This window comes from Leopardus geoffroyi, chromosome B1 (genome assembly GCF_018350155.1).
Source record: "Leopardus geoffroyi isolate Oge1 chromosome B1, O.geoffroyi_Oge1_pat1.0, whole genome shotgun sequence".
In the NCBI taxonomy this organism is placed as follows: Eukaryota; Metazoa; Chordata; class Mammalia; order Carnivora; family Felidae; genus Leopardus; species Leopardus geoffroyi.
In genome coordinates this window covers 127,531,531-127,558,782 of record NC_059327.1, presented here as the reverse complement: position 1 = coordinate 127,558,782, position 27,252 = coordinate 127,531,531, and the positions used below count along the sequence as shown (strand labels likewise).

The 27,252-nt window shown below is 36.0% G+C and overlaps 1 protein-coding gene and 1 long non-coding RNA gene across 4 annotated transcripts in view; both read left to right on the top strand.

Moving 5' to 3' along the window:
- GRID2 (glutamate ionotropic receptor delta type subunit 2) overlaps window positions 1-27,252 on the top strand; it is a 1,475,947-nt gene that overhangs the window by 1,252,170 nt on the left and 196,525 nt on the right. The gene's annotated exons all lie outside the window — the stretch shown is intronic.
- LOC123595298 lies at window positions 88-26,884 on the top strand. Its single transcript, XR_006711116.1, has 3 exons — window positions 88-118; window positions 12,244-12,250; window positions 26,737-26,884. It is a non-coding gene; the product is annotated as an uncharacterized LOC123595298 (long non-coding RNA).

The window sequence follows — 27,252 nt, the reverse complement described above, 5'->3', positions numbered from 1 at the left end:
ATGGGTTTGAGCCCCACATGAAGATCTGTGTTAACAGCTCAGAGCCTGGAGCCTGCTTCTGATTCTGTGTCTCCCTCTCTTTCTGCTCCTCTCGCACTCGTGCTCTGTCTCTCTCTCTGTCTCAAAAATAAATAAACATTAAAAAATTAAAAAAAAATGAAATGGAATGTAAGCTAATATTGGGAGAAGCCAATTTAGGTTGGATCACCAGGAAAAGCCTTTCTGAATATGTGACATTCTACAGCTGAATTGTGGAGGACAGGAATGAGCAGCCAGAGGAAGAACTGGGCCAGAGAGATTAGCACATTCAGAGATAGGGGAGATCCAGAGACAGGGGAGGGTTTGTCACATACTAGGAATAAGAAGGAGGCCAGTGTGAGTAAGTGAATGCAGAATAGTACATGATGAATTTGGAGAGGTAGGCAGGGGGCAAATCATTGTAAGGAATTTGAATCTTATTCAAAGAAAGTGGGAGGGTTTCCTAATAGTGTACTGGAGAGATTCTACCCATCTCCTCCCAGCAACATGTTCAGTGTTGTCACATTGGTAGCTTGAAATAAGGCATTGTGGAGTGTTTATGTATCTATGTAAATTACACGTAAACACACACACACACACACACACACACACACGTTTACCTAATCTATGGAAATTGCATGCAAGTTATATGTAAATTGACTTCAGATTTACATATCTAGGTCATGGTTACACAATTATGTACATATGTAATTATTAATTGGCCTACAAATTAAACATGACTGCACTTATGCTATGATGTTATTACTTTAAATTTTTTTTCCAAAAAAAAGCAGAGGGGCTTGCAATGAAAAAAATACATGAAGAAGCAATTCAGCATAAGAGTCAGCAGTGACAAAAACAGAATTTGCAACACAAAAATTTTAAATGAGAGTAACAGTTTGAAAGAGAATATAAAATAATAGTGTCTTTCGAAGGCAAAAAACTGTATAGTACTATCTGAAAAAAATATAATTAAAAATTTTCAAATTGAAAAAGACATGAATTTTCCTATTCAGAATGCATTTCATGTTTTATTCAGGATTTCTGGAGATAGAAGCAATAAGACTTAATAGTGAATTGGATGTGGTAAGTAGAGGAAAATGGAGAAATCAAGGATTACTATAGATTTGGATATGAAGAAAAGGGGAAACTAACGGATTTGGAGGGGTGAATTAAGACCTCTGTTGAGTTGAGATACCTACTAGAGCTCCAAGTGTAGCAGTGCAGTTAAACAGAAAAGTCTAAGTCCTAAGGTATGGGCAGGTGAAATGAATTGGGGAATTATCAGAATAGAGGAGTATTTAAAGCCACAGGTGTGGATGAGATACCCTGAGGAGAGAATGAAGGTAAAAGAGGGCCCAGAACTGAGTCAGATGATTTCAGTGTTTCCAGATTAGGTAGAAGGGATGCAATAAAGAAGACCACCGAGGAGGAGCCTGTGCATGGAATATTTCATTTCTAGTAATGCAGTCAGTGTCATGTACTGAAAGGGGACCTCTTTCAGTAGGCAATGGGAATGCTTTGTAATCTAAAGTTGCAATGGAATCATGTCCTAGCTTTTCTATTAGAATACACTTAGAGGACTATGTTGACAATGGCCTTCCCTTCTTTTCTGATTTATTTTTGTTTTGTTCTGTAAAGAATAATGTTAATATACTCAATGAATAGTCTTGAGATCCTGGTACCTATTGTTCGATGTTCTGGCTGGCCAAAACAGTTGTCTTATATCAGATATATTATAGGAGAAAACTAGAGAGTGAATATTCCTAATAAGAAAAAATTAATTTAAAATCCTGTTTCCAAGGGTCTTCCTAGTTTTGTCTTCAACAGATCCTAAAATAAGTGAAAGACACGGGACTTTGCCATAGCACACAGCCAGACTGCCATTACCAAGGCAACCCAGTTCTCAAAATTCAGCTTTTAGAATCAGTAGAAAAAATTAATATTATTCTTGCTTGTTATATCCAATTTTATCTGTTCAGCATTTTAGAGGGTTTGTTGTAGTTGTTAAAGTCAAGTAAATGGAACTCCTACAATAGATTAGGGTTTTCTATTGTGGGTCAATATTATTATACATATTAAACATCTACCTGTTTCCATCCAAGATACTAAGGTCTGAAGTTTCTTAAAAGTTTTAATGTTCCCCATTTATATACCCAAAAGTGTTTTTAACTTGGTGCTGTGTTTATACAGTAAATTTTGACCAATTTTCAAAAATTAATTGGATTGCTTAAATGATTTCCTTTCACCAAATGATCAAGTGTTCACAGAATGACTATTCCTCTGAAATGTATACTCTTAGTGAAATGTCCCACAGTGAATATGATAGAGTAACAACTTACCTTCTTTTGTGTGTGCTCTGTTTCAGACCACATGCTAAATGCTGTCTATATATAACCCTTCATGATGTTCACAAAAGTCTGATGAATTAAGCACCTCTGTCACCCAATTATGAACTTTAGAACAGCCATGTGACTTGCCCAAAGTCACATAGCCAGAGAGTGGTAAATGTGAACTTGAAACCAATGCAATCTGACCTCAGAGCCCCATTCGCAACCCCTATGTTGGCCTCTTGAATTCCAGGGGCTTGTTTTCCAGGCGGCCATAGTAGAACTATGTGAAATGACATAAATGGACCATTAACTAGCATAGTAATGTTCTTTCTAAATATAAAGAGACTACTGAATTTATTTTGAGAAAAGAGGAAGCATTCTTCATTTTGAAAATTGGTGGTAATTTCAAGACTTGGCAATACTACTGTAGCAGAAACTTTTTAAAGAAAATAATGAATTGTCCAAAAAATGAACTGACCTACAAGAAGTACACAGTAATAAAGGTTTTGAAATGGAGGCGCTTGAATGGAAATAGCACTGGACAGGTAGCCATATCATCTGAAGTTGATCCCCAGTTCTAATGGTAAATTTCCTTCTTGACCTTGAACAAGGTTCTTTACATTTTTAAAATCTCAGATTCTTATATATGAGTTAGAATCAGAGATAGCAGTTCCTTTTTGCCAAGGGCATATTTGTTATGGAAGAGATATTATATGTGGCAATATTTTGAGCTACTTGAGAACAGTCCTCAATAAAGGTAAAGAAGTAATAGTATGTAAAATAATCAAAGCCATAATAAGAAAAGTTCTATGTCCTTATATACCACAGTTCTCAGTAAGATTGACTGTCCTTGTCAAAGTCATATATTAAGAAAAGCAAAACTATTCAATTCTAATAATGCATTAAAGGCCATTTTTAAACTCACAGTATGTCCATTTTGTAGCAAATATTCTACCTCATTGCTAGTATTTCTTTAGACAGATATAATAGAACTAACGTATTAAAACATGGTCTTCATTTATTTTCTGATTAATCTCTGTTATGCTTGACAGTGAATCACATCACTAAAGTACCAGATCTGGATTGTGACCTTGATTTCTTGATTTAGAAAAGTAAAAAGAACAAAATATTTTTTTTCATAAAGTCTAGGTAGATGAAATGAGTTATTATAAGTATGATATGCCAAGTCCCTTGAAATTCATATGAACTTTTAAAATATCTTTCTTGTCAAATAAAAGATCAACTGAAAATCAATAGATTAAACAACACAATATTAAAAACCTATTTTTTTATTTTTTTACCTCTCTTGATCAAATACAGTTGGTCACCTCAGAGAATAACTAAGCTATAATGTCACCAAAACATGTCAAATCAGCATCATGATATTTTTATTCAGAAAAAAGGTAGAGAACTGAACCAATGGAGAGAAGTTGTACTTGTTTTTACTTACACCAAAGAGCACGATCATGATGAAGAGAATCCAGGTTGAGAAAATTAGCACAGTAACCATAAGCAGAAAACACCCCCAGATAAAGGAACAAGAATTTATCCTTATAAAGCATGTAAGAATACATAAACAGAAGTGACCATTATCACTGACGTTATTAACACATTTTCACACAAGCCTTAATATTTCAAACACATATTGGTGTTGTGTGTTTGAAGCATAATCGTTGTGTTTCATAGGTCATACTTCATATGCTGGAGTAGTGAGGGAATCACTCAAAATTCAAATTCAGATTTTTGCTACCAGAATTAAAAATCAGTGTTCAGTGCCCATTGGTCAGATTTACACATTGGGGAGAAATCTGAGGATAAGTACATCCCTAAATAGGGATTTTTATGTGTGCTCCACAGAATTTTATTCACTTAAAAGAGTGTTTTCTCACACAGAATTAACGTTCTTGTTCATATAGGGGAGAGAGGTTTTCTGCCAAGCAATGTAATTAGGGAAACCAAAAGGTGTCAGCCTATTGTTAGACCTACTGCGGTTTCGAGTAAAGAGTATGAGTGATTCTATTTTGCCATTCCTCCTGGAAGAAGAATATTAATAATGCAATGTGATAGAATGAGTACAGCTTTTAAATCAGACTGACCTGTGGTCAAACTACATACACGCCTTTACTTGCTTTGCAACCCACCTGAATAAATTATTCAATTCCCTGAACCTTGTGCATGAAATCAGAGTAACACCTACCTCACAGACTGTTGTGAGATACAATGAAGAACATGCCCAACCTGCTAGTTCCCTTTCTTCACCTATCCTTTATTTCCCTGGCTCTTTCTAAGGTGTGTAAATCTAAAAAGATTTCTGTACGTTTTATAAAGAAAAGATACAAACACTCCTCTGATAACAAAGTACTTTCACAATCTGTAGATCTAAAGCAAAGTCTATAAAAGTAGACGGTCTTAGAGCAGAATCAGATAGCTTCTGCTGATATTAAGCTTATACTTGGATTTTACAGAGATCGCTACTTAAAAAGGCTGCCCAGGACACTTTGATCATCAATATTTATGAGAAAATTCATCCTTACGAGGTGTTGAAAATACAGTTCCTTATAACTTGTGTTCACATCTTTTTTCTGCCCTCTGGGGCGTTCCAACATTTGAAGAATGTGAAGCCTACATTAGAAACCTACGTTAAGATTTCTCACCAACCTGAAATTCCCTAGCTCACAAACCTTTTATCAAATGACATAATTTCTAGAATTTTCATCAGTTGAGGCACTCTTTAGCAGATATGCTCCCATATGTCAAGTAGCTCTTAAATAGAACTGAATATCATATCCAAAAATTTTCTTACCAATGCTGAATAGTAATAAATATGTTATTATTGTCAACATTTATTGCATACTTGTTATATGAGATGCGCTGGCTGAGATGTTTGAAATGCATACCTTTTAATGTACTATTTTGTTCAAATTTTATATGTAGTCATTCAACAAAATGTTAGCCATCATCTACAGTGAGGTCCTATAGCACAGTAGTTAAGGGCTTGGTCTCCAGAGCCAGACTTGCTGGATTTGAAAGCAAACTCTGGATTTGCATGCTATTTACCAGTTCTGTGACTTGGGGAAAAATTACTTAGCCTCTCAATGCCTCAGTTTCTTCAAACTGCAAATGGGATTTTAAGATTTGTCTCAAATAGGGGTGCCTGGGTGGCTCAGTCGGTTATGTGCCTGACTCTTAGCTCAGCTCAGGTCGTGACCTCAGGGTCATGACTTCAAACCCCACATGGAGCCTATTTAAAAAAGAAAAAAAAATTGTCCTAAATAATATCAAGCAATATATGTGAAACAACCAAAAGAGTGCCTGGTACACAATAATTATCACATAAGTGTTACTTCTAGGGATTCTCTACCCTTGTGGAGAAAATGGGCAAATGAACCAAAAACAATGTAACTTAACTTTGAGATAAGTGCTATTAAATAAAGTGTAGAAGGGGACAGCGAGTGCTGAGGATGAAGGACGAGGGACAGTGGTTAGATATGCAAGTCTGACAAGGCTTCCATAGAGAAGTGATATTTGAACAAACCTGAATGAAGTAAAGGAGTGAGCCAAGTAAATGCCTTGTGGGACAGTGAGCCACAAAGAGGGATTGCCTGGTAGAAACAGCCCTGAGATGAGATGAGCTTAGAAGATGTAGGAATATTTAGGGAGAGCAAACCATCTTTTGTGGCTACAGAAGACTAAGCAAGGTTGGTGGGTGAGTCAGAATTAGGCAGAGGCCAAATGACATGGAGCTTTGTAGGCAATGTCATGAGACACACAGAAAGGTAAAGCACCTTGCATAAGGTGAAAGAACTAACACGAGTTTTCTTTGACTCTGAAACCCAGAGCTCTTAATTATTTTGCTCCTTATTATGAACAACATATTTTCCTCGTATTAAAATTCTATCAATAGCTTTATAAGGTGGCAAATGGTGACTAGACTTATTGTGGTGACCATTTTGCGGTGTATATAAATGTGGAATCACTATGTTGTACACCTAATTTAATATTCTATATCAAATATACCTCGATTAAAAAAAATTCAATCAGATTTTTTGGAAGTCACAACACTGTGATGATTTACACTGGGCTTCTCATCAACTAAAATATTTAAGTGTATTTTTTAATGGAAATTCTTGTTAATTTAAGTGTAGGCTCTTCTGTTTCTCATAATTGATTTTTGAAGAGGTTTACATTTGTTATTAATTTTGTTAAAAGAAAATTCTGAGAAATTTACCTGATAGGAATATTTTGAGCAAGAAACAGTTTGGAAACACAGAGACTTCAAATCCCAAACCAGTATGAAGCTCAGAAACATAACATTACAGGGTGGCTTATAAAGTGAAAAAAAAAAAGCTGTTTAATCTTTACAATGATTGGTTATTACAATGAGGGTTACCAGACAGTGGGGGATTACTTAAAAGTGCTTATCTTATAGCATTTTTGGAAGATGACTTAAATTTCATTTATGGTTATCAGAGACATTTGCAAGAAGTAACCTAAATTAAGCTTCGCTTCTGCTCACTTAATAAGCTAGACTAGGTTTTGCTTATGTGACTTAATTGGTTTTGTCTGCTAAGAGCATTTTCAAGCCTGGTCTCCATTGTACTTTATTTTAACATATTTTATTTTGCTCTTTTCAGTATTATTTTATTGATTATTCCTCTCAGCTGTGGGTGTTCTAACATCTTGCCTTCTATATCTCCATGCAAAATAAAAAACAAAAAACAAAACAAAAAAAAAAAAGATGTGCTGGAAAAAGAACAAAACAGTTTGTCCTGGCTGATAGGAATGCCTGCAGGTTGTCATGAGTCCGTTAAATTATCTTTAAGGTAGAGTGACCCAGGTTAAGAAAACACTTTCATCCTAAAACATCCATCCATGAGTTTATTAAGGAACATTTGTCTGAGGATCTACAACATTCACCTGAACTCTTAGTACAGTTTTTGAAAAGGAAATTAGTTTAGTTCGGCATGACATGTTTATCAAACATGAGGAACCTACTACTATTAATAACATAGTTACTCAGCTATAGATTGTAGTTATTATCTGTTTGAAAAAATGAGCCAGAATTCATCTGTCTCACATCTTATGAAACCAATTTTACCCATATAAATTCCTGAAAATATTAGTGATGATGATTCTGTGACTTTTTCTACTGGATATTGGATGTTTGGACTTAAGATATGAACTCTTACAGTGTAGTTTCAGTCCTACTATCTCTCGATCTGTCTTGAGCTAAAAAATCTGTCTTAAGCTAAAAATCATTTTGTTCTACCATTTCTATGTTGAATTACTATTATTAATCAAGAATGTAGGAGAAAAAAAGAAAGAAAAAGAAACTATAAATCTACCCAATTACCTTTTCTTGTTCATCATGACATCACCTGCCAAAAACTGAGCCTAGTCATTTTTGTTCCCTTTGTTGCAAACTTGATTATAAAAGTCTTTTCCCCCCTTCTTTAGCTTTTAACCCAATTCTCATCACATTTTGCATTTTAGCCCACTTGACACTATTCTTAGAAGTTCAAGCCTTTCCTTTCTCTCTGCCCTTGATTAAATGTCCTTTTATTTCCTTTGTCTACACATATATTTTAAATATAGACTTATGGATTATGCTATGCTATTATATTTTTCTTTAGATGTTCTCCCTATTTTATTCTTTAATTACAGAGTGTCTCTGTTTTACAAGAATGAATGTTTTTAGAATCTCTTATTCTTCTTGAATGATCTTTTATATGGTTATTGGCCTTGTGTTTATGCTTAAGTTTTCTCTGAGCATTTAAAAATATGCTTTTCAGTGTTTATGCGGTAAATTATATGATGTTAGCGATTTACTTCAAAATACCCTGGGGAGGCGGGATGTGGAGGAGTGGGGCTCTGATGGTAGAATAAAGTTGTATGCCTGTTGGTAATTGCTAAAGGTGAGTGATGCGTACATGCTGGCTCATTACAGTATTTTCTCTTTTTATGGATAAGTTTGAAAATTTCCATGATGAAAAATTAAAAACAAGTGAAAGAGATTATAAATTAGTACCAACTTCCTAGAGAGCACTAACGGAAGTTCTAATAATGTTAGAACCTTATGTCATGTCTAGAAATCATGGACATGATTTAGAATTTTTCTTATATGGTGTATATCATATTATTTATATAATGGTGAAAAATGCAAATAGTGTAGCTATCCAACCATAACAGACTAATTTAATAAAAGTTGGTATTTATGATGGAATATACTAAACCATTAAAAACAAATTGATGGATTTAAGTAAGTATATGCAAAGTTTTGAATCTTCATTAGATTTTATATATTTTTTAACATGTGTATTCTGCACCATAGACTCATCTGTTTCTTAGCTTTCTGCATGGTATATGTCTTGTTGCATGCATGGCTGGTCCTCTTCTCTTAAAACTGTTTCCCTCATTTTGATCCTGAGTTGTGACTAACCCCTTTTATAAAAATAAACATTCAGTCATGAAGACAAAGTAAACAAGTTTATCGTTACTGAATGTACCATATAGCTCTGTAGCAAAAATAAAGCTGGCCCAGCAGTCCTAGCGTTGAAAATATTTATTACATAGCTTTATTTCTTAAAAATTGCATTTGAGTTCCAGGATAAAAAACTACAGCTTATTATAAATTAAATGAGACATAGCAATAATATGTTTTTTAAAAAAAAATCACATTCCTGCAAAGCAAAGCCATACCTGAAAGGAAACGTGGCCATGAAGTTCTCTGTAGGTTTGTTTTACTTTAGGCTTTGAAACTTGCCCAAGGTCACCCAGAAAGTGAATGCTAGAGCCCAGCATTATTTTTTCAATTTTTTAAAATATTTATTTATTTATTTATTTTTGAAAGACACAGAGACAGAGTGTGAGCAGGGGAGGGGCAGAGAGAGAGGGAGACACAGAATCCAAAGCAGGCTCCAGGCTCTAAGCTGTCAGCACAGAGCCCGACATGGGGCTCAAACCCACAAACCGTGAGATTGACCTGAGCTACAGTCGGACGCTTAACAGACTGAGCCACCCAGGCGACCCAAAGCTTTCAGTGTCTTGGTACAAAGATGAGCATAAATATTTGAAGGAAAATGCACCATAAGGAAAAGCTTTGATTATGTTGGGTTATACAAATTTATTTTTATCTATCAGATTTAGTTTAATCAAGTTTACCATGTATTATAACACATTTCTTATAATATTAACAAATATGTTTAAGAGAAGTTACATTTTAACATTGTGACACTGATTTCAAATTCACAAAATAAACAAACAGTAGCCTACTCAGCTATTATCTTTTCAGAAATTAATGTAAAAATAGAAAATGTTAAGCCAGATAGTCTAATCCTGGAGAAAGGGCTTTAAAAAAAAATCTGTATTAATTTGAAACTGTTCCATAAAAAATTGTCAAAGTCTAAACTTCCCTGACTTTACTCTGCACAATTGACATGCTTTAAGGGGAAAAACGAACACTTGGGACAAGATTGCACCTAATGAATGTCCTTTTATTTGTATATATTGTTTCATTTTTGTTTCCTGGACCTGAAAGTTTCATTCTATTCTATAGGTTGAGTGGTCTTCTTTAGACAAGAAAGAACTTAGGTAAGAAGTAAAGTTAGAGTTGCACTGAATGTACTTTCTAGCAGTCAACTTAGATATTTGTCAAAAATAGTATGACATTTGGCAAGGTAATTGACAGTAGCATTGACTTGATTGTCTTAACATGTCGACAGCACACAAAAGCTCAAAATCTGCTATTTAATAAGTGGATGGTACCCCCGGGCTAAAGAATAATGAGTGTACTCTTTGGGGCATCTTCTCTTTATTTAACCTGCCATTCTGTACTATATGTATTAGAAGTAGACACCACAGTTGTCTGGTTTGAAAATATAGCTCTTATAAATCAGTATCTCTCTGCATAACAAAGATGAGGTAGCTTTTGCAGCAAGTAAATGGGAGGTGGATAAGGGTTTCTTAACCTGAAACAGTAGGATTTCAGGAAATTATAGCACCAAATTACAAGCATATTAATTTTTATCTGAACCAATTTATAACTGTTCATCTGATCATCTAGATTTTTACATCCCATAAAAATGTTTAAGTCAAATTCGTATTCTATTTTATCTCTTAGAATGATAAAATATGTAAGTATATGCATTTTAAAAATGTTTTTATTTTTATATGGTTTTAATATTATATGGTTTTTACAATAAAGGTTCGTAAGTATAAGAGGTGATACTAATATAAAGTGTATCTCGTTGCAAACAGCAAAAGGAGTACTCTATAATGCATCCATGGCCTGAGATTTTAAATGCATTATGTATTTACTTATTTTTATTCATTTACTTTTAAGAGTATTATATTTCATTGTTCTTGCATTTAAATGATTAAAAAGGAACAAGTGATACTGAAGAACTCTAGAACTTTATATAAATATCTACTTACTAAGAGATGCTATTTCATTAAAAATTGCTTCAAAGTTAAATAACAGCAATGAAGATTATGAATGATCTTTAAGAAATGAGTCAGTATGCTTTTTAAAAATCTCTTACAAGTAATAAAATTATATAGAACTTACACACACAGACACACATACACACTTGTACAGGAGTACAAGTAAAAGTGTGGAAATTTGAATTATATTGGTGGATTTCATCAATATCAATATCCTAGTTGTGGATGTTGTTATATAGTTTTGCAAAATGTCACTATTGGGAGAAACTAGGCAAAGTATACGAAGGATCTAACTGTATTGTTTCTTACAGCTGCAGGTGAATCTACAATCATCTACAAAGATTGTAATTAAAAAGAAAAAAAAATTACATTTTTAATTGGCATAAACTTAAATTTTCAGGTAACAAACTATGGTCAGTCTTTCTCACCTCTATTTTATAAGCAAATGAACCTATTTCATTAAAAAAATAACAAGACAAAAGTTTAAATGGGAACTTCATTTGAGGATGAATCAATTTCTAACAAAATCAATAAGGAAATACTGATGAGTAAGCAAATTATTCAATGAAAATTATAATTCATATGCAAGAAAGAAGAAAAAAAACTTTTTAAGCAAATAGTTACTACTACTATAAATCCTAGCATACAACTGTCTTCTTTCTTCACTGATATCCCTATCTAGCTTTGAGTCTAAGCTTTATTCACAGAATTTTTAGGGATCAATTTTCCAATGATCAATTACGTATAGCATCAGGTTAACATGTGCCTTCACACAATCACACTCATGATCTTGCCCTTTTTAGTGCTGATAGTATAATTTTAAAACAATGTATTAATTAAAAGAAGCAAACCTTGGTGGCTTACCCCAAGTTCTTTCTAACTCATGTCAGAGCTCAGTATAGTGAGAAGGGGCTTTGCTCCAGAGTCATTCAAGGAACCAGGCTTTTTCCTTCAGTTAATTCCTCTTTTTTTCTAGGGCACAAGTGTCCTTTACTTTATTTCCACACCTAGCTGGAAAGGGAGGTAGTCAGGAAGATTTGGGAGGTCCAATGGGGTAAGAAGACAGACCTGGAGATGGTGTCATTGCTTCCAACCACATCAACATGGCAAGAACTCAATTATATGGGACTCACCAAGGAAGATTAGACAAAATACTTGAGTTCTGTGCCTCAAAGGAAGAGGAACCAGACTTTTGGAGGAGGGAGAGCAAATAGCACTTTCATCTGCATTTCTTATTGGTTAAACTCTCAGTTGGTTTTTAATTGAATTGTGTATCTCTACAAGGTAAACAATTGCTTGAGAAATTCAGATAGAAGAGTTTGATTAATAGATATCTATTACTGGGGCATCTAGGTGGCTCAGGCGGTTGAGCAACCAATTCGGCTCAGGTCATGATCCCGCAGTTCATGAGTTCAAGCCCTGCTTCGGGCTCTGTGCTGACAACTTGGAGCCTAGAGGTGCTTGGGATGGATTCTGTGTCTCCCTCTGTCTCTGCCCCTCCCCTGCTCGTGCTCTGCACTCTGTCTCTCGCTCTCTCTAACATAAATTAACATTAATTTTTTTAATAATTAAAAAAATTTTTAATAGATATCTATTGCTAAAATGACACTTCCTTATGACCTGTGGATAACTCATACCAACCTGTACTAGCTTTGATGATTCTCTGCCTTATTAGAGAAACCATTTAAACTACCTGTATTTATACTGCCTCACATGTGATGGTCATTTTTTCGTTTGCTCATGTAACCAAAGAACCCTTTTATATGTGCTATAATAGTAAAAACACACATTTATATGTAGGTATCTGTTGCTACGTTCAATAATTTGTGAATTTTTCTAGTTCATCAGTGTAGTTCAACTGTACGAAGCACTCTCTGCACAAAATTTAAAAATAAACTAGCTGTGTATTCTAAAGGACATGATGGAAATAGCACCCATTGTCCGGGCCTCCACCTGCTGAACTCTATTCTCAGACTTGGCAATTCTCATTGATCTAGACATGTTGCCTCTCAGGATGGGTGTGGCTAATAATGGATGTAATATTGATGACTCCTGCAGGACTGTTGTCCATTTGATTTGTTGCTTATTGTTCCTAACAGGGAGTGTCAAAGGAAGTCAGCTTAGACCCTGATGAGATGGATTTAAGACTCCCTGCAGCAGATCTGGTCTGTTACCCATTCACAGAATTCTTAGAGCACCTCTCCTAAGTTCTGATTCTCAGAGCAGAGCCAGCTTCTTTGCAGTGCATTTTCTCTGTATGCTTGAATGTCAGATAAACAGATGGCATCATAGCAGAAGGGTTAAGTACATAGATTCTAGAGGCAGACTCTTTAGGTTCAGATCTTGGCTTTTGCCCCTTAGCTGTGTGACTTGGGCAAGTTATTTAATGTCTAGTGTACCTCAACTTCCTCATGTGAAATGTGGAAATATATATTAATATCTAATTCATAGAGTTTTTAGGAGGTTTAATTGAGTTATTATTTGTGTATTTGTTAAATATTTGGGGCTTTTTTCATATTGATTTATTTCATATTAAAACCAAGCAGAAGTGGCACCTGGGTAGCTCGGTTGGTTGAGCTTCCGACTTGGCTCAGGTCATGGTCTCATGGTTCGTGGGTTTGAGCCCCGCGTCAGGATCTGATAGCTCAGAGTCTGGAGCCTGCTTTGGATTCTCTGTCTCCCTCTCTGTCTCTGCTTCTCCCCCACTCATGCTCTGTGTCTCTCTGTCTCTCAAAAGTGAATGAACATTAAAAAGCATTTTTTAATAATAAAAAAATACCCAAGTGGAAATTAGAGGATATAAGTGATATTCACTCAACTACTTGTCCTACTGAAGGAGAGTATCTTTCTGGCTGCACTCCACTAACCAGTACACTGTTTCCTTGTCATTCAGGATATACTTGAAATAATACATATTCACTGTCTAATTCTGGATATTTTTTTCCAATGGAATAAAAACATTTTTAGATTTTTATTCAAATTTAATACCACACAAAGGCCTACATGAAGGTATTTATAGCAATTTTAATGATAGTGCTCAAAAACCAAAACAACCCAAACACCCATCACTTAGAGAATGAAAAAAACAAGTGAATAACAGAATACTTCAGAAGCTGAAAGAAACAAATTCTTCATACATACAACATGCAATATCATAGATAAATCTCAAAAACATCAAGGTAAATGAAAGAAACCCAGACTCAAATTTCACATACGCTGTGTCTCCATTCTAGTATATTCTAGAAAAAGTAAAATCATACTGAGAAATCATTGGTTGCCAAGAACTAGAGGTGAGAAGAGGGGATCAACTACAAGGGAGTAAGGAAATTTTGGAAGGTGATGGAAATTTTTTACAGCTTGATTGTGGTCATGATTACATGATTGTATGCACTTTTAAAACTCATCAAACTGTACAATTAAGAATGGGTGACTTTTTATTTTTATATAAATTATACATTAATAATCCTGACTTTGAATATTTTAATACTTGTTTCTGCTTTCTACCTTAACTTTCAAGGTTAGACAAATTCAAGGTTGGATAATCAGTGGCATATTTAAGAAATATCTGCCAACGTATCTTCCCTTCTCCATCACTATAAAGTATGATGTGCAGAGCAGCAGCTGATCTATTTAGAAACACCTTCCCTTCCCCTCTTCCTGCTGTCTCATGTAGACCTCCAGAGACAGAATATCTGAGAGTAGCACCTAGGAATCTGTGTTCTAACAAATTCTTTAGTTCATGCCAATGATTTAAAAGCGCTGATGTTTAATGATAAAATTAAGAAGTATGGGCATCTTTCCAACAATAAAATGCACTTACTTATGGTATATTTAACTCTTATATCTTTATTTCCCTGCATTATTATACATGCAGTAACTTGTTCATTATCACTCCATTGCATTACACTGTCATATTATTAACTACCACTTAAACAAGCTGAAATTTTAGCATGGATTGTGTTACCAGTGCATTTCATAACATTGATCTAAGGCAATAACAACTAGATTTACAACTTGTCTGCCAAAGGGTTGGAAAAGATACCTTCTGACCTCAGATGGAAGTTATAACCAAATTTCACAAATATTAAAATGGAAAAAATAAAATGTTAATTGGTCTCAGAAGTGTAAACATAGATGCATGTCTCTCTTAAAATCCCCTTATCTTGGATAAGATGAAACAATTATCAATTCTGAAGACTAAAGTAAGACAAGCAGATAGTGTAAGATGTACATGCACTATGTTGGGAAATAAAAGGGACAGACCTAAAAGTTACTCTTTCATTCTTTTGGAGCCAGATTTCCTGCAAGCATTGATGTAACTTTTATCTTTGCCTAACTGAGTAGTCCATTCTTCTCAGAAGGAAAACCTTCTTGCTAAGGTCTTTGCAATGTTCCCAGCCTTATTGGTGGATTTTGGAGGCAGTCCAGACTAACTCTATGAACAGTTAAAATGTGTTTGGAATTTAAATGTTGCATAGGCTGTCTATGACCCACCTTCTGGAAATTAGCCTTTACTGTGCTTCATTATACCAACTTACAGCACTGACAGCAGACTGCCATTTCCAGAAATTAACGCATTCACTTACTAAATCCTTTTTTATTCATATATCTTGGTGAATTACCAAAGCATGAGCCTGTGAATCAGACAGAAATAGATGTCACCTATTTCTTTGTGATTTGGGACTATGTACTTAACCTCCTCCAGATTCAGTTTTCCCACCTATCGATTAGAAACCTGGTTGCAATCATGGCCGTTGTGAAAATTAATTGTGATAATGGAAAACCTAAAGTGGTGTTGATTATATTTTGTTATTTAATAAGCACACATTAAGAATCTTATCTGTGTCAGGTATGCCATTCCCTAGGAAAAAGAAGGCATACAAAATAAGACATGATCTTCTCCCTGAGGAGTTCCATGGATCTCAAATGAGGATGGTATTGCCACTCTATGAATTATTAAAACTATGTTGTGGATATTATTACCCGTTAAAAAGATTGAGGGTGCTACTGATACTGTGTGCCCAGGGTTTCAGAAGCTTCTAAAATGCACAGGACAGCCTGAGCAACAACCGCAAAAAATCGTCTCACCCAAAATGCCAATACCATCCTTGGAAGTGCCTGGAAGTTTAGATCTCCCGGGAGTGGACTTCAGTTAATGACTGATAAGTATGAAAGCCTAAGTCAGGACAAACTATGAAGCATCACTCCTTATCTGGCATCACTCGTGCCCCTGTAGGATGGAGCGAAAGCTCCTCTCTCCCAGATTTTGCCTCAAATCTTTTGCCCTTATTTCCCTCTCCCCTTTCTGATCCTGCTTCCATTACTGCCTTTGCAATTTATCATACAAACACTTGCTTAATAAATCATTTGCACATGAAACTTTGTGTCAGTTTCTGCTTCTGGAGAATTCTACTCTAAGAAACCTACAATTTCCTTACCTCACACATCCATTTGGCTCCCCCTCCAAATTATATTCCAAATGCACCCATTTATTACCATATCTAGCACTGCAATCAGGTCAAAGCTATCATCATTTTATCTGGACTCCTAAAGTTCCCTTTTAACTACCCTAATCTATTTTCCACATTTCCTAAGTGATTTAAAAAATAAATAAACTAGATTATGTCATCTTCCTACTTAAAAATCTTACAGTCACTTTCTTTTGCTCTTAGAATAAAATCCAAACACCTTACTAAATTTATTGCCTGCATTAACAGGTCCTTACCTCCTTCTTCAATGACATTTCGTCATACATTCTGTCTTTGCTGGTGTCACTTTAGCCACGCCTGTCTTTATTTTTTTTCTTTCATGTGTATTTCACCTCTGAAATTTGTACTTTGCTGTTCTCTGTGATGGCATTGCTCTCTCAGATTTTCTCCTCAGTCTTCTCAGCTTAAATAGTTACTTCTTCAAAGAAACCCACCCTGACTACTCAATCCAAAGTAGAATTCTTTATCCTCCAGTCACTTCCTATCATTTATCACTGCATTTATTTTCTCCAGATTTGTTATGTGAAATTAACATTCTTATTTGTTTTCTTCTGTATTTCCTCTCCATGTCACTAGAATGTAAATTCTGGAGACCAAAGACCTTGTCTGTACTGTATCATCAGTCTTTAGTATCTGGCTCATGAGTGCTCCACTAACGTTTGTTAAATTAAATATGAATGACATCTCATGTATGAGATGAAGGAAATGAGACTGCAAATATTAAGGTCACCTGAGAGTAAGTGGCAAGCCAGAACTCAAGGGAGCTCTTCGTCACATTACACTGTTTCCCTGTGTTTCTAAAGTTTTTTTGCCCAAGAACTCTGATCATTTCTAACCTCGCAGACCCTCCCCATAGGCCCACAGACCCTTCCTTTAGAATTGACACAACACTGGGCTAAAATGGAATTTCTTAGTCTGTTGAGATTGGGGAAGGAGAAAAATAGCAAAGCTAAGTAAAACTGCTAAAGAAAAATGGAAGAAAAAATATTGACCCAAAGTTGTGTGTAAAAAGGCTACTGAGGAAAATGACATGCTTTAAAAAGCATATATTGGGTGATGCAAAAGACCATAATAAGATAAACATTAGACAAAGGAAATTATATGCAAACAATTTTAATGCAAATAAAAATTCAGATACACCAAAAAATATGTACAAATAAAGTAATACGGGAGTTTAAAGAAAGAAAATATTAAAAAGATCACACCACAATTAAAGAGTATTTGTAGAAACATTAATTATAGTATAATTAAAATTAAAGAATAAATTTAGTGTATTACATACGATATATTTTAGACATCTTATGAATTTTCTTTGACAGTCTGAGAGTTACTCCTTTTAGCAGCTATAGATAGCTGAGCGGGAAGTAAATTGGCCCTGATTTCTCATCGTGGCTTCCAGGTTTATGGAATGTTAAATGGGAGGTACAGCATGCCCCAAAGAAAACTGCTTCCCTCTCCTTCTGTCTTTCTTTCATTCATCCACTTTTTCTTTCATTCATTATTTTAACAGCTATTTATCAAACACTCAACAAAGAGAGTGAGAGAGTGTCATCTTATCTAGGACATCAAGATAAGCTTTTTTGTTTTGTTTTGTTTTGTTTTGTTTTGTTTTGTTTTGTTAAGAAATTTAAGCTGAGCTCAGAAAAAGGAGTAGGAATTAACTAGTGCTACTATTTAGTATGCCTCCCATTGACTAAGTAAACAATGGAAATGGAAATAAAATAGGGAAGGAACATTTCAGGCAGATGACAGGGATGGAGACCCTGAAAAGGGAAGGAGCATGAAACCTGCCTCCTTTCCCAAGTTTCACCTTGAACTGTCATCTCTAACAATACTATACAATAATTCATTTTCTTGAGGCCTTTTCCCCTGAAGTTTGTGTAAGAAATATATGTAATTTATATAATATATATAATTGTACACACTAATACATAACCTATGTATAAATATGTATTACATGTTTTCTTTAGCATTTCCTTTCATTGTTTCTTTTCATTGAAAGCTAACCTTCACGTAAGTAAGTAGTCCAGGTTTACATTAAATTGAACTTGAACATATATTTCAGAAATCACATAGGAAGAGTTGTGCCCTTTTTAGCTCCAACCTCAAATTGTAAAGCCTTATGTTGAGAAATTTATGAAAGTTTTCAGCTAGTCATTCAGACTAGCAAAGATTAGGAATATCACATCGTCTGTAATACAATTTTGCTTACCATAAACTTATTATGAAAGAAATGTTTAAGTCAGGTAGAAAATAAACTTATTTTTAAAACTAGGGTTTTTGAGGTTTGTTTTGTTTTGTTGTTTTTTACTTTCGGGGTGAAATAATGAATAGCTCAATATAGAAAGGCATAAAATGAAAGACATCTTTCACAAGACACTCACAGGAAAATGACTCAGTATATTATGGAAAGGGGGTAGATGAGTTGGACTATAAGGAGGCAGCAAGCAAATTTCAGTAACCTACATTAAGAACTGTACTCTCCATACTGGTTAACCTTCTAGATCACTGTTGAAAAGACAAAAGGATAGTGGATGGGTCAGGCTTCCTGGCAGAAAGGATTTTGTGATACTTGGATGTAGGAAGATTTTTAAAACTAATTTTAAATGGACTAAATACCAGAAAGCAAATAAGAAATGAACAGTTGTTGGTTGGCCTTCCTCTCTGGTAAAAGGTCAAGTTGTAGTTTTGAAAGATCATCTGACCTGGACTATGAAATGGGATGTTTTCACCTTATTCAGAACGTATTCATGTGCCACATTTTAGAAAATGGTAAAAGGATGTTGACAAAAATCTTGAAACATGATATATATGTTTCATATAAAAATGCAAAAACTGGTAAAATTTGCATTCTCAAAGATTGCCAAAGAAGGCAAGATATCAAGGTGATCTTAAGGTAAATAAAGTTGGTGTAGATGTGTAAGCATTTGCTCTAACATTTTCCCTGATATGCCCTGAGTTTCGTTATGGGTATTTCAGGTAAGAATTCATTTTTTTGATCATTTTCTTCTCTTTTTAGACACATATATAATTCAATATAATTTTAGATACCTCATTATATTATCATTTTGTCCTCTCTGCTTCACTTTTTAAATGTTACATCTTTCCTATTTGAATACAGACTATTCAAATAATAATGAGCTTGTCAGCCTTCTGATTGACATATATCCAACATCTTATTTTAACCAGATCTGAAAAAAAATGAAACAATTCTAATAAAGTATGTATGATAAATATGATAGATAGACTCATTTTAGGAGATGAGACTTGAAAATGGAATTCATTTACTCAACACCTAATTTCCATGAACTACATCTCAGGCACATCACCATACCTACAGTAGCATTGATTGCCATTGATATCATCCCTTTCCAGATCAGATTATGGAAAGAGGAGATGGCATATTGGGTCCTGGGATACAACAACCAAAAGCACATACTTTTATTAAATCAGAGTCTTTCATTTATTTTCTCAGGACAGTGTCACTGTACAATTTTAAAGGCTTGAGAGTCCTGATGTTTAATTTAGAACAAGATACATGGGTATTATATTATTACCTCTAGAATAAAGCTCCAACTTAGTGTCAGATCTTGGTCAGTTTTGTTCACCAGTGTATCTTATGTATGTAGGATAGTCCTTACCACTTCGTAGGACACACTTAGAGTGTGCACGTGTACATAAATAAATCACATAACCAGCAGGTCTGCTATTCCAAGGCAGGAATGTGTTCAGTTGACTCTGTGCTTCTATTTTTCTTTCCTACCTGTGTGACTGTGCTCATATCTCCATATCTTTTATCACTAGGCCCCTATTGCTCGATTATTTTAAAGTAAGATTGGAATTGTGAAGTACCTCTTTTTAAAATCCCTTCTGTATGAAACAAGAGAAAGAAAACTATTGCTGATTGAGTATCCATTATGTGCTGGGCACAGTGTCAGACATGTGAGCGTGTGTGATTGCATTAAACAGGGCAGACTGGAGTTGGTCTAATGCACCCTGACTATATCCTCCCTCTATCTTCATAACAAAGCTGTCAGCAATTGGGGCAGCTGCAAACAAGATTGCTACAGGGTAGCCATGAATCTATTTAAGGATCAAGCCTAATTTGAAAAATGAGCAGGACATCTATGAGATTCCTTCTGCCAGATCTTGCTTGAGAAAACAGACACTGCCCTTGACATTTCTGCGGCTGAACTCCTTTATTTTTCTAAAATGGATGCAGTTCCCCTTTATGTGACTTCTAAGAACAGGGATGCTAACTTTGTAGTATAACTCTATTATGCTAAATAGGAAACCGTAGATCTCCTTCTGAACAAAATACATTCCTTTGGGAGCTTTGCAACATTTATGTAGCACTGGACCACTGCAGAGTGTTGGGAGTTCCGTGTATAGAGAAAGCACTGTAGAAATAATTCAGGTTTTGAAACCAAACACAGATAGATTCAAATTCCAACTCTACAAGCTAACATAGACCACTGAGCCTTAGTTTACTTAAAAAGTAGGAGGCTTTTCTCAGGACTAAAACTGCAAGAATTGCAGATATCATGGGCAGTCCCTATGGACACAGTAGAAACTCAATAAAGGCCACAATAATGATTGGAAGAGGATAGGGATAGGAAATGGTAATATTTCATCTTTAAATTTACATTGACATCTTCACCATATGTATAAAAATGAGGAGTTCTGAATTTTGCCCTAAATTTATAATTCCAGTTTAATGCCTACCAAGGCTTAAGTCAGATTGTACTTTCTCTGGCTATCCCCTCCCACATAGATCATTTCCAACATCTCTTATTCTTCCTATAGTGGAAATTCCATGCAACTGCATGTCAGAAAGCCTGTCTTAAATAGGAATTTTAGTCTTTATTCACTATATGATCTTGGGAAAGTCCGTTCAAGTTTCTGAGCTTTAATTTCCTTCTTATTCAAATAATTTTGGGATTATATTGAGAATTAAGTAAGGTAAAAAGTGAAAGGTGTTACCAACTTTAAAGTTTTTTACTAGTTGTCTTACCTATGGTTATGAAACAAATCACCACCAAAAGTCAGTGAATTAAAGTAACAATGATTTAGTTTTCTCTCAATTATGAAGTCTGGGCTATGATCAGCTAGGCCTTCAGCTCAAAGTGGGGTTTGAGGCTGGCTCCTTTGCTCACAGTCTGGTGCTTTAGCTGACATGACTGGAACAACTGGCATCTAAGAGAGAAAGAGTTAAGATGGCAGAGTAGCAGTGGGACCCAATGCCTTCCTTGTCCCTCAAACACAGCCAGATAAATATGAAATCATTCTGAACACCCAAGAAATTAATCTGAGGACTGAGAGAACAAACTGCACATGTTGAAGGAGAAAAATGACCACATCGTGGAAGGTAGGAGCTGAGGAGAGTTGATTTGGGGGAGAAAAGAATTGTGGGTGCTGCAGGGGGGTCAGGGAGCCCTGATCACAGAATGAGGACCAAAAGAGAGAGAGAGAGAGAGATCAGTGTTCAGGAGATTGCACAAGAAAAACTCTTCCTCAAAACCATTGACTGAGAAAAAGAGACAGGCTGACTACCACAAGTTTTATAAGCAGCGGAGTTCAAAGTCTGAAGTTTTAGAAGTCTATGCCATCACCAGAGTCATGCCTGGAGGGCTTAGCAATGCTCCTGTGGGGAAGGAGGCCAGAGGCCCAGGAGCAGACATTGTGGTCTGAGCATACCCTGGGTCACCCAGGGAGACACACTTCCCCATTATTGGAGTGGCTTGGCCTCTCCAGGGACAAAAGAGCTGGTGGGTGCCAATGTGATACCCTATTCACTAACATAGGAACAGAGACACCTGCTGAGGGCAGAAACCTTGGTGCTAGTTTTTTGCTGCACCTTACCATAAACTCCAAACTGCTGTGCAGTTGTGTGACTGCTTTTCTGGGACAAACTGACACCAGCCACAGTGCAATGGCACCCTCCCCCAGAGGACCAGTGTAGGTCTGCTAGGTCTGCACGGTACTGGGTCACTAATTTTGGAGTTTTGAAACCCAGCCACATGCCTGAGATAAAACACAGGAGGACCATGCTGGCAGACAAACAGCCCAGACACAAACAGGGTGAAGGCAGGGATCCAACAGAAGCAGAAGCCTGGGACACAAAAGGGAGATTGTTCACTCTTCTGTGAGAGTTTGCTCAGAGTGACGGGTGTGAACTCCCCACTCTGGGGATGAGAGCCCCAACACCCCCACCCACCATCACTGACCAACTTCAGTGGGCAGCACAGTGTCCCCCAGTAGAGACTGGAGCTGCTTACACCAAGCCCTGCCCCACTGTGTCCTGCAGGTGCATCTTTGCAAAAGCAAATTCACCTGAGAACCAGCACAGCAGGCCTCTCCCCAAGAAGACCAGCACAAAATCCTTCATACACACCAAGTCTACTGATCATAAAGTTCTGCAAAGCTTAAACTCTAGGAGAAATAGGATCTGGAGCTTTTTAACAAGCAGACCGAAACACACCAAGTTAAAATTTGCCATACAGTGGGCAAGGTCCAAATACCCCTCCCCCCCCCACCCCCCAGCACTGCAGGCAAAGAAAAACTCTGAAGAAAACCGACCTGAGGAAAGGAGCAGCCAAAACACAACAGAAGACTGTACACTTTGAAACACTTCCTGAAGCACCAGGTCCAAGACAGTATAAGGCCTCTTCTTAATATAGCCATTACTCTCAGGAGCAGGAATATTACACGTTTTTTTAACACACACACACACACACACACACACACAGTGACCTAAACAAAATGACAAGATGGAGGAATTAACCCCAAAATAACAGGAAGAAGTCACAGCCAGGGATTTAATCAAAACAGATATAAATAAGATGCCTCAACCATAATTTAAAACAAGAATCATAGGAACCCTAGTTGGGCTTTAGAAAAGCATAGAAAACACTAGAGAATCCCTTACTGCAGAGATAAAAGACTAAAAACTAGTCAGGCTGAAATAAAAAATGCTGTAACCTAGATGCAAAACCAACTGGATGCAAGGACAATAAGGGTGGATGAAGAAGAGGAATAAATCAGTGATATAGAATATAAAATTATTGAAAATAATGAAGCTGAAAGGAAGAGAGAAAGAAAAAATATTGGATCATAAATATAGACTTAGGGAACTCAGTGACTCCTTAAAGCTTAATAACATTCATATCATAGGAGTCTCAGAAGAAGAAGAGAGGGGAAAAGGGGCACAAGATTTATTTGAACAAAGTATAGCTGAAAACTTCCTCATCTTGGGAAAGAAACAGACATCAAAATCCAAAAGGCACAGAGAACTCCCATCAAATTCAGCAAAACCAGCCAACACCACCAAAACATCTCATAGTCAAATTCAAAAAACACACAAAGAATCCTGAAAGCAGCAAGTGAAAAAAAAGTCCTTAACATACAAGGGGGGGACAGATCATATCTGCAGCAGATCTATCCACGGAAACTTGGCAGGCCAGAAGGGAATGGCATAGATTGCTGCAAAGTTTCAGGTCTACAGAAAATAGGATCTAGCTGCTGCCACTGCTGCTGCTGCTTCTTTTTCTCCTCCTCCTCCTCTTCCTCCTTCTTCCTCTCCTCCTCCTCCTCCCCCTTCCTTCTTCTTCTTCTTCTATCCATCTTTTTTTAATGAGCAGACCAAAACACACCTAGCTAAAATTTGCCACACAGTGGACAAGGTCCAAACAACCACCACTGCAGGGAAGGAGAAACTATGAAGAGGACTGACCTGAAGGAAGCAGCAGCAAAAATACAACAGCAGAGTGTACAGTCTGAAACACCTCCTAAAGCACCAGGCGTAAGACTGTATAGGACCTCTTCTAAATATAGCCATGATTCTCAGGAGCAGGAATATAACAGGTTTTCCTAACACACACACACACACACACACACACACACACACAAAACAGTGACCAATACAAAATGACAAGACAGAGGAATTCACCCCAAAAGAAAGAACAGGAAGAAGTCACAGCCAGGTATTTATAATCAATACAGATATAAGTAAGATGCTTGAGGCAGAATTTAAAACAGTTGTAAGGATATTACCTGGGCTGAAGAAAGGCATAGAAGACACTAGAAAATCCCTTGTGGCAGAGATAAAAAGACTAAAAACTAGTCAGGCCAAAATAAAAAATGATATAACCAAGGTGCAAAACTGACCAGTTCCAATGAAAATGAAAATGAGGATGGATGAAGCAGAGGAATGAATCAGTGATGTAGAAGATTAACTTATGGAAAATAATGAAGCTGTAAAGAAAAGGAAAAGAAAGGTATTGGATCATGAATGTAGACTTAGGGAACTCAACTACTCCTTAAAGCATAATAACATTTGTATCATAGGAGTCCCAGAAGAAGAGGAGAGAGAAAAAAGGGCAGAAGGTTTATTTGAGCAAATTATAACTGAAAACTTCCATAATCTGGGGAAGAAAACAGACTTTGATTCCAAAAAGCACAGAGAAATCCCCTTAAATTTTTTAAAAGCCAGTCATCACCAAGACATAACATAGTCAAATTCATGCAATACACAGACAAGGAAAGATTCCTGAAAGCAGCAAGGGGAAAAAAGTTCCTAACCTACAAGGGAAAAGAGATAAGGTTCACAGCAGATCTGTCCACAGATATTTGGCAGGCCAGAAAGGAGTGTCATAATATATTCAACATGCTGAATGGGAAAAATATGCAGCCTAGAATACTTTATTCAGCAAGACTGTCATTCAGAATAGGAGAGATAAAAAGTTCCCCAGACAAAAACTAAAGGAATTTATGACCACTAAACCAGCCCTGCAAGAAATATTAAAGTGGACTCTTTGAGTGGGCAAGACCAAAAGCAACTAGAAAGGAACAGAGAATATCATCAGAAACACTAACTTTACGGATAACACAAGGGGCGCCAAATTCATATCTACCAATAATCACTGTGAATGTAAATAGACTAAATGCTCCGATCTAAATACATAGAGTATCAGAATGGATTAAAAAACAAAAAAACAAGACCCATCCGTATGCTGCCTACAAGAGACTCATTTTAGACCTAAAGACACCTGCAGATTGAAAGTGAGGGGATGGAGAAACATCTATCATACTAATGGACATCAAAACAAAGCCAGAGTAGTCATTCTCATATCAGACAAACTAGATTTTAAACCACAGACTGTAACAAGAGATGAAAAAGGGTACTACATCATAATTAATGGATTTATCCATCAAGAAGATCTAACAATTGGAAATATTTATGCCTCCAAATTGGAAGCACCCAAATATATAAATCCATTAATAACATAAATAAAGAAACTCTCTGATGATAATACCATAATAGTAGGTGACTTTAACACCCCACTTACAACAAGGGACAGATCACCTGAATAGAAAATCATCAAGGAAACAATGGCTTTGAATGACACACTGAACTAGAGGGACTTAACAGATATATTCAGAACATTTCATCCTAAAGCAACAGAATACACATTCTTTTTGAGTGCACTTGGAACATTCTCCAGAATAGATCATATACTGGGTCACAAATCAGCCCTTAACAAGTACAAAAAGATCAAGACCATACCATACATATTTTCAGAACACAACACTATAAAACTTGAAGTCAACCACAAGAAAAATTTGGAAAGACATAGAGGTTAAAGAACTTTATCCTACTAAAGAATGAATGGGTCAACCAGGAAATTAAAGAAGAAATAAAAAAGTGCATGTAAGCAAATGAAAATGAAAACATGACAATCCAAAACCTTTGGGCTGCATCAAAGGCAGTCCTAAGAGAGAAGTATATTGCAATACAGGTCTATCTCAAGAAACAGGAAAAGTCTCAAATACACAACCTAACCTTACGCCTAAAGGAGCTACAAAAGAAACAGCAAATAAAGTCTAAAGCCAGCAGAAGTGAAATAATAAAGTTTAGAGCAGGTATAAATGGTATGGAAACAGATAAACAAACAAAAACCCAGCAGAACAGATCAATAAAACTAAAAGCTGGTTCTTTGAAAGACTTAATAAAATGTATAAAACCCTAGTCAGACTTATCAAAAAGAAAAGAGAAAAGGCCCAAATAAAATAAATCACAAATAAAAATGAAGAGATCACGACCAATATCACATAAATATAAGCAATCATAAGATATTATGAAAAATTATATACCAACAAATTGGGAAATCTCAAAGAAATGGACAAATTCCTAGAAACATACAACTACCAAACTGAAACAGGAAGAAATAGAAAATTTGAACAGACCCACAGCCAGCAAAGAAATTGAATCAGTAGTCAAAAATCTCCCAACAAACAAAAGTCTAGGGCCATCTAGCTTCCCAGGAGAATTCTACCAGACATTTAGAGAAGAGCTAGTTCTTCTCAAACTGTTCCAACAAAAATAGAAATGGAAGGAAAGCTTCCAAACTCCTTCTGTGAGGCCAGCATTACCTTGATTCCAAAACCAGACAAAGACCCCACCGAAAAGGAGAATTGCAGGCTGATATCTTTGATGAACTTGGATGCAGATATTCTCAACAAGATACTAGCAAATTGAATTCAACAGTACAGTAAAAGAATTATTCACCATGATCAAGTGGGATTTATTCCTGGGCTGTAGGGGTGGTTCGTTATTCACAAATCAATCAATGTGATATACCACACTAATAAAAGAAAGTATAAGAACCATATAATCCTCTCAATAGATGCAGTAGAAGCATTTGACAAAATACAGCATCCATTCTTGATAAAAACCCTTAACAAAGTAGGGATAGATGGAACATATCTCAACATCATAGAGTCTATATATGAAATACCCACAGCTAATATCATCCTAAATAGGGAAAAACTGAGAGCTTTTCCCATATGGTCAGGAGCAAAACAGGTATGTTCACTTTCCCCATTGTTATTTAACATAGAACTTGAAGTCCTAGCCTCAACAATCAGACAACAAAAAGAAATAAAAGGCATCCAAATTGACAAAGAAGTCA